At 37.5% G+C, this 13,445-nt stretch overlaps 1 long non-coding RNA gene across 15 annotated transcripts in view; it reads right to left on the bottom strand.

The window, feature by feature from the left end:
* LOC112657682 (uncharacterized) overlaps positions 1–13,445 on the bottom strand; it is a 176,008-nt gene that overhangs the window by 100,872 nt on the left and 61,691 nt on the right. For all 15 annotated transcript variants that reach the window (XR_007412687.1, XR_007412692.1, XR_004817845.2 and 12 more), the window contains one exon: positions 11,383–11,502. This is a non-coding gene — a long non-coding RNA (uncharacterized LOC112657682). The remainder of the gene's footprint in view (positions 1–11,382; positions 11,503–13,445) is intronic.

Below are 13,445 nucleotides of genomic sequence, written 5' to 3'. Positions count from 1 at the left end.
TAAATAAAGCACTCATGTCTTAAAAAATCATTAAGCATAAATCACTTTTTTGCACCTCTGATGATTTTTGGGAATTCTTTCCTAGGAAGGGAATTCCTAATTAATGTCTATTTGTTTTTCATACCTTATCAGAGCTTTATAAAAATAAAAAAGCAGAGAATTCAGGCCTCAAGAGACAATAAGGAGAGGAATACATTCTACAAAGAAAATAAGTGTTTTCCATTTTAGTCGGTCTTTTGGTCATTCTCCCAAGATTATTGAGTAGATTCACCCATTTCCTCTACAGTTGAGCTACGTATCCTCAAATTGAAGTAATCTTGTCTTCACAGGTCAAAATTAGCTAAAAACAAAACAACACATCTATTCTGGGGGCCACTCAGATGGCCGACTAGAATAGTATCTTCTTTTTCAGTTTTAGATTCTCATCTTCCTTTTTGAAGAGAAATGTGATTTACATAAAAATCTAGGCTTTTTCCTCCATGTAATTTTTGAAAAAGACTTATTTATTTATTTTAGAGAGAGAGAAAAAGAGAGAGCAGGGAGAAGGGGCAGAGAGAGGGAGAGAGAGAGAGTCCCAAGCAGACTCCTCACTAAGCATAGAGCCCAATGCAGGGCTTGACATGGGGCTCAATCTCATGATCCTGAGGTCAGGACCTGAGCTGAATCAAGAGTCAGTGGCTTAACCTACTGAGCCACCCAGGTGCCGCATCCTCCATATAATTTTTGAAAACTCAAAAGGAACACAAGGAATGGGTAAGGGAGTCCTTTCTAGAAGAAGCCTTATTGCAGCCCCCAGGTATAATTTTAATTAGGTAGTTTAATTAACTACTTAATTAGGCAATTAAGTACTTTCATTAACCAATTGTCAATTTCCTTAGGTATGCTTTCATTCATCCTATGCTTTGATTGAAAATGTTAGTGTATCTTTAGCTGCCTCCTTGCCACCATGTCAAAGAAAGGCCACAGCATTTGCCCTGAATTCCTAATTACTAATCCTAGAATTCTCTATCCCTCATAGCAGAGAAAGAGAAAATAATGAAAGGAAGAAAGTCATCTTCTGTTGTTTCCATACTCAGAAAATCCTTTCGTAAGACCCACTTCTCCTCCTTTAATCTTTGGATATTTAAACTAAATATAAAACATAAGTTATTTTGGATCAAATTGTATTAAAAGTCAGTGAAAAAAATATTTCACTGACTCCCAGCAGTTTTAAATCTGGATTCTGTGATAGATTTCTATCCTCAAAAACTTAGGCTTCATTAAAGGACGCTCAAGAACTTCCATCTGTGATGCTTTTGCTGCCCTCCTGTGGCTATCCTGGATCCTAACAACCTGAAAAACTTTTTCCAGCTGCCTGGTCTCACCCTTTGTCATCAGCTTTCTCTGCCAATGAGCCTCCTGCTCACTCTCATCTATGGTATCTGAAGGAATTCAGCCCTTCAATGACTCATCCAGATTCATGGCTCCATTTTGACCCAAGACTGTAATGTTATCCCCTGCTAGACTCTATCTCCCTTCCGGCATTGGTTCTCCCATGTGTGACTAAATGCTTGCTTCCTCTTTCAAGGCAAGTGTACATTCTTAGTAATGGTGCGTTCAGTTAAGCAACCATTTGTTTAAAAATGATATTCTCAGTCCTTGCTTATAATATGGCCCTTCATCATCCAGATTATCAGGATGGACACATTTGTTAGCAAAGCTTGGCTTGTTCACTGAGCATTTTATAGACATTTCTGGGCCTACTTGTTCTTTTCCCTAGAAGCCTTTTTCCTATGTTTTTGTCTCGCCTCACCATCCAGTTAAATATGACTTTTCAAGGTTCAGAGAACCTCACAAAGACTTTATCTCCAATCTAAGGAAGGTTTCTAATTCAGAATCATTTGCCAAAATGAAATGCCTGATGCACTTTTTGGGAAATAAATCATTTGGCTTTTCCTGGCACTTTCTCAAGTTTTTGGGAATGATTTCCTCTCCTCCCCCAATGGAAACAGCTTTTTAAAATTAGAATTTAAAAATATTTACGAGTGAAGATGCCAATTTCTTTAAAAGACAAAGCCAGCATTAAAATAGGCTAATAAATGGGGTGACACAAAGATCTCAGGATAAGGACAGTGACCTACTCATCATCTCTTAGTTAAACACACCAGTACCAAAAATGCAGGTAAACAATAGTAGGTACTGGATATAAGACACTATACTAGTGATTTAGCAATGAAAATGGGTACTGAATTCTAGTATTCTCTGCTTCTCTGAGCAGGTCACTTACCTATCAGTACCTCACTTCACTCATCTTTAAAATAGAAACAATCTGGGGCCGGCGGGGGCGTGGGGTGCAAGGATAGCTTAGTGGGTTCAGCGGCTGCCTTTGGCTCAGGTTATGATCCCAGAGTCTTGGGATTAATCCCTGAATTTCTTCCTTGCTCAACGGGGAGTCTGCTTCTCCCCCACCCTCTGTTGCTCTCCTTGCTTGTACTCTCTCATGCTCTCTCTCTCTATCTCTGTTAGGTACATAAATAAAATCTTTAAAAAATGGAGACAATGCTACATACTTTTCAGGGTTGTTCTAACAAACATGTGGTACTTTTACTAACTGTGAATCAAGATACAAATGTAAAATGGTATTGTTTACACTCTATTTTTTGGGAGAAAAATTAAAAGGAAAATAACATCAAAACTGCCAGCCAACAAAGATCCTCCTCTAGTGGGTCCTTTATAAAAACTCAGCAACTTGGAGCTGATAATTTATGTAATACCTTTTATTCTAAAGACACTTTCCCATATTTTCCCATCATAAATATGAGAACATATATAATGTACACAACTGATGTACATTAAAGAAAGACTTCTAAGCACTAGTAGACATTAGGCTGAAATTCATAAAGCAATGACGTTGGATTTTAGGGAAAAAATAGGGTAATGTTGGTTAGATATTGACCAGTCTGAGTCCAGTTGATTTTAAGCAAAACATTGATCTGAAACAGTCGAAATGGTTATCTTAGTAGAGAAAACATGATCTAAAATTCAAATTAATAAACTCCTCTATATGACCCAGAGAACACACTCAGGAATGCTTTCCCACCTCTATGCTCCTAGCTTCAGTGTGGGACCACCTTGTTTTGTCAGCCTTCATTCTGCACAACTGCTAACCTCTGCACACTCACTTGGTTCTTGGGAAATCTTAACTGTCATTTTAAGAGTTAGATTCTATAATGGCTTAATTTAAACACTGCAGTCATTTTTTGGCACAATAGCCTATGCCAGATAGTATTTTAAAAGAAGCAGACCCTTTTCAAAACCAATCCCACATGGAATTCCAATTCATAAATGAGTTCAAAGGGAAGCTGGTCCAGTTGAAATAAGAGTTGGGGCATTGTCTAGATTTCTCTGAGATTTTCCTTCAGCTCTCTCTCCAATATCATGGTGGGTCCCAAACAACCTTCAAGGATTTTTAAGACTCTAGGGAAACCCAGGTTGGAAATATTGGTCTATGCTAATAAGACAAATCGTTTTCTAAATAAGAAATTAGATAAACTTTAAAATAATGGAAGGCATCATGAGAGAAACCAAATCAATCTCTAGAGAGGAGAATGCCTGAGAAGAAGGAACAAGGGAACTTTCTAGAGTGATAGTAGTGCTCTGTATCTTGACAGGGTATAGGTATAATGATGCATGTCTCAAAACTGAATTGTACTCTTAGGATCTCACAATATGCCTCAATAAAAGAATAAGACTAGAACCAGGCTGAATCTAGTTAGTTCCCAGATAAATACTGACTCATGTTCACTTAACTAAAAAGATGCTCTGTAACTTCATTGGGTTTCATCAATAAAGGCCAAGCTCATGTTTATGGAGCACCACATATTTGTGGCTAGTTAATACTATAGTTCCAAATCAAGTAACACAGTCCAATGCATCAGCTCAGTGGTTGCAATATGTACCATTGTTTAATCTCTAGTCTTGATTTATCTTTGATCGAGATAAAGAAGGATGTAAAGCCCCTATTAAATTGATTAATATTTTGCATCACAATTGTGGTGAGAGCTAATACTGTAGCACCCTAGAGACCATTCCCAGGAAAAAACGATTCCATAAACAAAGTCTAGTTTCAGGTCAAAGTGAAGCGTTAGTTCTCAGGTGGCATTAGGAGTTAGGAGTTTCATTCCAAAACAGTGGTTCACATACATTTTGATTCTTTTTGTTTTTAAAGACTTTATTTATTTATTCATGAGAGACACAGAGAGAACGAGAGGCAGAGACACAGGCAGAGGGAGAAACAGGCTCCATGCAGGGACCCCGACGTGGGACTCGATCCCGGGACTCCAGAATCACGCCCTGGGTGGAAGGCAGGCGCTCAACCGCTGAGCCACCCAGGGATCCCCCATTTTGATTCTTATACACATTTGTGGTTCTGATGAAATATAGACCTTTCCCCTCAGATGTGTACATGCATATGCACACGTGTGAACACACACACACACACACACACACACACACACACCTTAAATGTTGGATACATTTCAGAAATTTACATTCCTTGAGGTCTATTCATGAATTTAAGGTAAAGAAACCCTTCTCTGGAGGTGCCTGGGTGGTTCAGTCAGTTAAGTGTCTGCTTTCGGCTCAGGTCATGATCTCAGGTGCTGGGATGGAGTCCCATGGGTTCGCTCCCTGCTTGGTGGGGAGCCTGCTTCTCCCTCTCCCGTTGCTGCTCCCCCTGTTTGTGCTCTCTTGCTCTCTCCTTCTCCCTGTCAAGTAAATAAATAAAATCTTAAAAAGAATTCCTTCTCTGAATATTTTCTCAGCTTCAGAAAGTCTCATTTGAGAATGATCACTATAGAGTAGTAGAATAATAAAAAAGGTATTAATGATAAAAAGTTCTAGGGGGCAATAATTTGCTTCTCTGTTCCTGAATGGGTTTGTCATGTTGTTGTTACTGAGAAATTTATTTTCTACAAATTAGCCCCTATTAAAGGAATATCTAAGAAGTGTACAGTATTTTTTGATTTTCAGACACTGGCATAAATACCATATAATTTACCTTGGAGCCTTAGATAATGGACATCTACTAAATTAAATTTTAAACTCGTATGATTTTCCAACAATTCTAGAAGGTTTCAATCTCATTCATGGACAGGAAACCTCAGACAGAGAGATATCCAAGATGAATTTGTGAGTCAATACAAAGTTTAAAAAAAAACTCTGAATCCATGCTCTGGTACTGGCCCCTTCCTTTCAGGTGTATTGCCAACCAAATGTTTTAAATAAATAAATAGTAACAACAATAAGAGAATAGTTATCATTTGCTGGGCAGTTCCATGCATTAAGCTAAGAAATGCTAAAACAAAACAAAACAAAACAAAACAATCACACTCTGAACAGTAAATTCAAAATCAGAATTTTAAATGTAGATTCACACTGAATGATGCTCTTTAAAAAATAATGTGAATATATTCCTCATCATCTGTGATTGTCTTAACACTGAGTGTCGCTACTTCATTTTAGTGTTTAGCTTGCACTTATGCCTGCCATTGTGCTCACACCATGTGAAAGCTAAATAATTTCATGGCATCCTACACAAAGAAAGGTTTCTGGCAGTTCAACTGGAGAAATGTAATGACTGATCTGTATTCACAGAGCATGTAGTAGTTTGAAAAATGTGCTCAAAAAATATTTATTGTTGATTGAATACTTAGTTTTCAAAGTAATATTTAACTTTTCTTCCACAATACCAATTTAGTAATAAATGTTATAAGTATAAAGAAATTCTGTTCCCACTTCCAGAAATAAATGGATTAAGTTCCCATTTAATGTAGATTTCAATTCCCTAAAAATATTAACCTCAATGCTAATCTTCAGTAATTAATAAAATTGGCATGTGAGAATTTCTCGCTTGCAGAATTTTGACAAATTATAACATCTGACCAACCTGCACTATCAAACAAATCCTTGGAGTTTTAAATTTCATTTTGTACAGCATATTTATGCAAGTAAGCCTTTTCTTCATTGAAAACAGTGAAGCTAGAATGCAGCAAGTTATAGAATCTGCCATGAAGCCTCATCATTTTAATATTAAACCCAACATCAGCGTCAGTAAACAACATTATCTGTCATGTCAAATGAATACCATTAACTTAGACTGTATTTTTATTTGATTCATGTGTTTGTTATGATTTTAAAATATTTGTTGAATATTTACGCTTGGAAGCGTAAGTTACTTATTTCTAGTTTTAGGCTTTTATGCTTGAATAATACTACAATAAAAAATTTAGATCAATATTGGGGAAGTCCATGAATATATATTTCCTTTAAAGGGGACCTACATATTACTCAAGTCTGAGAAACACTGGTCCAGATTAGCACTGGTTAATTTGTCAGTATTCTTGAGACATGTTTTTATCACCTAATTATCCAATTTTTCAGGCTGATACACAAAGATACCATGACAAAGTTTGTCAAGTATCTTGATAAATCACTACATCCTTGGTGTGCTTTTAGGTATTTTGGTACATTTTTGGCATTCTGGTGGTCTTTTTGTTTAGTGATGCTATAAAAAAAATAATAAATTTTGGAATAAAGTTAGGGGGTAACATTATCTTTCTGGAGACTCTGGAAAAGCCATATTTGTCTCCAACTCTGAAACTATTCTTCACTATAGAGAAGACAGAAGCCAAAATGACACTTAGGGAGTTTTGGTATCATGTGGTTGCTTGGGAACAGAGTGCTTCACTGTGTTTCAGGTAGGAAAGGGTGATAAGGGAGAGACGATCCCAACAGTGGAGTACCTAGTCCACTCTCTTTCTTTTTCTCTTTTTTGGTAGAAAGAGTAATGGTGCCTCTAGTGGAGGCCAAGATCTGTCTGTATCTCAATCATCAACTGCAAGTGGCTACGGTGTTCTGCTTTGTTCTGGAAAATGGTCACATTTATGCATTCAAGGTGCTGAGATGGGGATTCTATTACAGCTTCAGATCTAGTCCCTGTCAGTCTCTGGACACAGGCCACATGGACATGAAATTTCACGTTTATTTTCTGGTCTTCTTTGAGGCCATGGGTCCCCATGGAAATTAGCAACCATGGCTGTATATCCTAACTGACCCACTGACCCTATTTCTGCCCAACTCCTATCCCAGCCTGTGCTGTACCATGGCTACTCTAACCTTAGAACTAACAGAATTTCTAATTTTATCTCTACTAGCTGTAAGGCCTGTGAGGGCAAGAACCCTGTTTGTTTTGTTCATCTTCTTATTTTGAGCATCGAGCTTATTACCTAGCGTATAGTTGGCTTTCAATAAATATTAAATGAATGAATGAGTAAATGAATGCAAGCCTTGGAACATGTCCTATCCTACCAATTAAACAGAGAGCTGGAGCATTTTCTTCCAATTTAGAAACACAAATGATTTTTTAAAAATCCCAGGTTATTTCATTTGTGTGGTCTCCAAATCCAGCAACTCTTTCCTTGTGGTCATTCTAGCTTTTAAAGGACTGAAACAAAGGCTTTCCTCACACCTTTCTCAATCACAGAGCAAGAGGAAATGCAATATTCCCAGGGCCTGGAAGTCGGCACCCCTTCTCTTCTAGGAGGTTAAAGAGAGAGAGTTCCAGCTGTCCAAACAGTGGAGGCAGAGACCTCTCTTTTACCTCAAGACTGGGGGGAATTTTACTTTTTTCTGCTCACAAGTCCAGAAGTCCAATGTGAACACAAAATAGTATTTAGAAATCTGTTTCCAGGAAAACTTTTGTGGTTAAGGGAACCATACTGCTTGCTCTTACTCTCTGCTTCAATAGAAATTCTCCTGCCCCCCAACACCTTGCCCCTTATCACACTTGAGCAAAATGTATCCATCTATTCAAGTGATCTTATTTTAACCTTCACTTGAAAATGCACCAATAATGTTGCTCATTTTAATTCTTATTTCAAATAAATTTCCCAGAAGGAAAGGGTGTGATTATGATCTAACTCTAGAATTTCTACTAGAAATTCAGATTAGTCTCCAGAAATCCAGGACCTTCTCACACCAGAAAAAATTAATTCTTGCTATGAAAGGTCACACTGACATTAAATAATGACATATTTGAGGAGAGGTAGCTTAACCAGAAACAGAATGATTAATAGCACCTGGCCAACACCTCATCTTAAGATAAAAATTATGTCAAATTTTCAGTATCCCATTATGTGTGAGTATGGTAAATAGTATTTTCCAAAAAAAGGCCATAGCCATATTCCTGGTCCTGCACATCACTTTTCATAAAGGAGTAGGGTCTATTTTCCACCCCCTTGAAGCTGAGTTGACCTTTATGAACATCTGCCTAAATGAATAGAATATGGTGGAGGCAACACTGCAAACTTCCAAGGCAAGATCATAAGAGTTCTATCTGGCTCTGCATCTTGGATGCTCACTCTTGGAACCCAAGGATGACTGTGAAGAAGCTCAGGTGACAAGGGGAGGTCATATGTAAGTGTTCTGGCTGACTGCCCTGGCCAGTCTCAAATGACAGCAGCGTCACTAGCAGACCTGAGTGAGCTGGTCTTCAGGTGATTCCAGGTCTTGATTTCAAACCACCCCAGCTGAAGCTGAGTGGAGCAGGAATGAACTATTTCCGTTGTGCCATGACGAAACAGCAGCTCTCTAAGCAAAATAATTATTGTGGTTACTTCGGGCCACTAGGTTTTGAGCTGTTTGTTATGCAACAATAGACAACCAGACTAATCAAATGCTATATTATCTCAATCCTATGTTCATTTAATCCTCATAAGAACTGAAAGGTGGGTATGATTAACTCCATATTGCCAATGAATAAACAGTCACTGTGCTGAGCCTTGGAAATACCTTAGTGAACATGGCAGACATGTTTCCTGCCTTCACAAGCTTACAGGGCACAGTGACTATGTTCCTATTTTTTTAGAACCAGAAGCCATTGGGGGCGCTGCTGACCCTTCATTATAGATATGAGAACAAAGATCATGCGTTTCCCTAAACACTGTCTTAATCATAATATTCTCCAGCAGGGATAAATTAAATCATGTGTTTCTCTTGGCTTCAGATGCAGTGTGTGTGTGTGTGTGTGTGTGTGTGTGTGTGTGTGTGTATGTGTGTGTGTGGCGTTCTTACATTAGAATTTTACAGACTCAGTCAAACTATGATGGTTGGCTTTCTCTTTTTCACTTGATCCTTTTAAATATGTTTTAAACTTTCTTATTACTCAGCAAGAATAAATATGTAAATAAATATGTATTTATAAAATATAAAATATAAATATATGTTTATTGAAGGAAGATTGGAAAATATAATGAGGGCAGCCCAGGTGGCTCAGTGGTTTAGTGCCGTCTTCAGCCCAGGGCCTGATCCTGGAGACCCGGGACCGAGTCCCATGTCAGGCTCCCTGCATAGAGCCTGCTTCTCTGCCCGTGTCTCTGCCTCTCTCTCTCTTCTCTCTCATGAATAAATAAATAAAATATAAAATATAAAAATAAAAAAAGGAAAATATAATGAATGAAAAACAAAAATTATAAAAAAGTGCTAATATAAACATATAGCTGAAATATTTTAGTAAGTAGACTTCCAGGAATTTGCTATTCCTTCTAGTTCTGTCAAATGGTAGAATATTGCTGAGAAAACATTAGACTTATAATTTCTTGCATTTTACCCTCCCTCACATTGCTACACAAATAAAATGATAGATGCTTAAAATCCATGCAAAAAAAAAATCAATGCAAATAAAATCAACTTGGCTTTGAAAAGTGTGGTGAGTCTAAAGAGGACTCCCTTCAAATATTTTTTATATTCTTTCATTTTAAGAAAGTAAGATAATTCAACTAAAATAGACTATCTTAAATGCTTTACGATTTAGGACTCCTCAACCTCTTGGCTTACACATGTTCCTGTATATTCACAATTATCTCAGATCTCCAGGGTTATTAACACATTCGCAGTGACTTTGAAGCCTTGGCTATGGAAGTTGTACTTCACCCATTAGCAGCATCCCACATTCTCAAATGCAACCTCTGAATCCTGGTTTTAGCTGATTGTGGCAGTCTGGGTTTCATTATTTAAGAGAGATAAGATGACAGATTGGGCTGGTTCCCACTATCTTAGAATAGCAGCCTTAAATATTTGGAAAATGTGAACACAAAAATATTTAGGGATTTGAAGAGTGTATGCTATTTTCTGTCTGAAAGAGAAAAAGCAGAAGATTATCACCTAAACAGTTTTGATATTGGGTTTTATCTTCCTGAAACAAGCAGACTATGGTTGAAAGAGTCTGTTGCCATTTACCGTGAGACTGTGGACTTACTCATATCTCTAGCATCTCTCATTTGTTTTTAGCTTCATGTTTAGTTAGTAACAGTGGAATCTGTGTGCCAACATGTTTTTAGCAAATACTGTCCAGATCTGCCAGCGATTTCAGCTGCTCATGGCCATGTAGAAATACATAGTAGGAAACGTAATGAAAAGGAACAGAGATTTCAACCTTCAGAGAGGTTTCATAGGTTAGAGTTCAACTTCAACTGTGAATTTCAATTTTCTGCACCTTTTCTTTTCTCTCTTATAGTATTCACGCCTAAAGAAATGATCCTGGAAAAGAAGTCATTCTGGATTATCTTTTTCATCAGACAGAGGGATATTTTTAATAGCCAATGGCTCATATCTTGGGATCTTTACTTCTGAAAAAGAATTCTATTTTCAATGACTAAACACGGCTCTATGCTTAAGAGACTGTCCTCTCTCAGCAGCAGCCATGCACATCAGGCCTTAGCTATGGCAAAGATCAGTTCTCAGAAGCCGGCATTCTTGCCATCCCTCATATGATATTCTGCATTTAAATTGGACCACCCAAATGGAACAGAAATGTGACCAGCAGTCATCAGTGTAGTTGAAAATATAAAGCCAAAATTGAATGGCCCACGAGGTATTTGCTGTTTATATTACCTGCTTCCTTGCAGTGTTACATGTGCATAAATAAAAGTACCAAAGAAAGCAACAGAAGGCCAGACTGAACAGCTGGAAAATGTATGACGAATCTACAGTCCACTCACCTTCTGATTTCATTCCAGTTCTTTGCACCAAACAGTTCCAGTTCTATAGCAATTCATAAGCTTATGGGAGAGTCATTATCTTGCTCTGCAACACTAACTCATTTTGGGGTGAAATAGGCAGTGAGATTGCAGGAGGTTACAAGAGTGAACAAAGGAAAGCCAATTCAATATTATTTTTATCTGACTGGGCATTTTAATGTCCCTGAGAACAAAAGAGTTCTCCTCTTCCCTTTTCTTAACTCTGACCATCAAGGAAGACTTAGAAATGGCTATTATAATTATGGCTTAGATTTCATAATTTCTTGATTCTCTGGAGTATATAGAAAATGAAAAGATAATGCTTTACCTTGAAAGACTGAAATGGAAAAACCTTCTGTTCATGGGATCTCTCTGGAATGTAGTGATTTGTGTGATTGCAATCACAGAGCCAGCTAAAATAGCATATGAACTCTCCAATGTCTTCCTTCTGTCAAAAAGAACGTTTCATTGAAACTACCTTTATTGCCTGGAATGGCTGTCTGCTTTCCAAAAAGAGTTCTAAATGGCTATTAAGCAACCAGTAACTCTGTCTAAACGTAGAGCAATTAGAACCATTTTCAAAGTTTTGAAAGACTGTTCTAACCTTGTCCCTTCCTTTGCCAAGACTTAGGTGGAATCAAGAAAATAAGCAGGTTGGAAAAGAAGACGACTGAAGATATAAGTGAGTCAGCACTATGTTGGAAAATGAAGTGTGTCTACACCTTGGGAGCAATTTTTGAATTTTTAATTATTATGATTAACTCTGGAAAATGGGATGCCATAATCACAGAACATCTCCTCCATCAAAAAAACCCCCAAACCTTCATCACATCAACCCCAACCCACATCATTATGCATCTGTGCAAGACCTATCCTTTCAAAACTATTTTTCTTTCCTCAACTTCTTATCCCCACTTTCATTCTCTGCACTATAGTCATCTTTTCCAATGTGCTCCACACATGTCCATAATATGAATAGACACTTATAAATATACATTGTGTGTGTGTGTGTGTGTGTGTGTGTGTGTGTGTGTTAACTTACATAGTGGCATTGTGGCATAGTTGTTGTTTTGTTTCTTATTTTTGGAAAATTTTGCTTTTAAGATCTACCTCTGTTGCTCTATGTGCATCTATCAGATGCTCTTTTAAGATCTACCTCTGTGCTCTATGTGCATCTATCAGATGCATTGTTCCTGATGCTGCATAGTGGTTCATGGTGTGCATTCACTATTCCCACTTTATCAATCCCCACTATGGACTCTTAGGTGTCCTCAATCTCCACACAATAAGCAACGCTTGATGAATATCTTTGTACAGTCTTTCATGGATCTGTAAGAGAGATTTTCTAAGGTATGGATCCCGGAGTAGGACTTCATGGCCATATATATATAGCTGATTTTACTGAGTACTCTAGGATCTATTCTTGCTCTCTAGGACAGCCAGGCCAGTTTGCTCTTACGCCAATAGTATACAGTTTGTCTCCTCACATTCTCATTAATATTTGATAATGCCTTTCTAACTTTTGATAATTTAATGGGAGTTAGGTAGTATCTTCCTATTTCAACAATGTTGAGATTTTTACAAAGAGGTTAGAGCATATTTTGCTTCTATGAGTATAGTTAATTTATATAAACTGTTAGGAGCATGGTGGGGCACCTGGGTAGCTCAGTGGTTGAGCATCTGCCTTTGGTTCAGGTCCTGATCCCAGAATCCTGGGATCAAGTCCCACATCAGGCTCCCGGAGCCTGCTTTTTCCTTTGCCTGTGTCTCTGTCTCTCTCTGTGTGTCTTTCATGAATAAATTCATAAAATCTTAAAAAAAATAGCTAGCATGGTGTCATTTCAAAGCTGACAACAGGGAAGAGAATCCGTATGGATGCTCATCTGAGGACGTGTTATGGACCGATGTGAATGCTCAGCTTAGTTTGCTCTGCCAGCCCTCCCAATGATTCTGTGAACTACACATACTATTTAATAAACCCCTTTATGCTTAAAATAGTTAGAAGGGGTTTTCTTATTGGCAGCTAAGAAGGGTGGTTTATATAGTAATTGGTACCATAAGTGGTGGCAAACCCTCAAGGAATAAAACGGGAATCTAGGATAGGTTATTCAGATAGGTTAAGTTTGAAAGCAGTGAGGATCTGGTTCCCATTATAATACAGGTCACTACATGATTTAATCTGTGGACTTTTATTTTTCCATATATGTTTTGGAATAGATTTGATGACAGTCTTGGATTTTTATTAAAATCATACTGAATTTATAGAATAATTTTGGGATAATTGACATTATTAAAATATTTTTGTCTATGAATGAACATGGTATGGTTCTCTACTTGGGCTTTCTTTTATGTCCTATATTAGTACTTTAAAATTTTATCCATAAAAGTTTT

Source organism: Canis lupus, chromosome 8 (assembly GCF_003254725.2).
Source record: "Canis lupus dingo isolate Sandy chromosome 8, ASM325472v2, whole genome shotgun sequence".
Lineage (NCBI taxonomy): Eukaryota > Metazoa > Chordata > Mammalia > Carnivora > Canidae > Canis > Canis lupus.
Note: the sequence above shows the minus strand (reverse complement) of the source record. Positions and strands in the feature narration are given on the sequence as shown.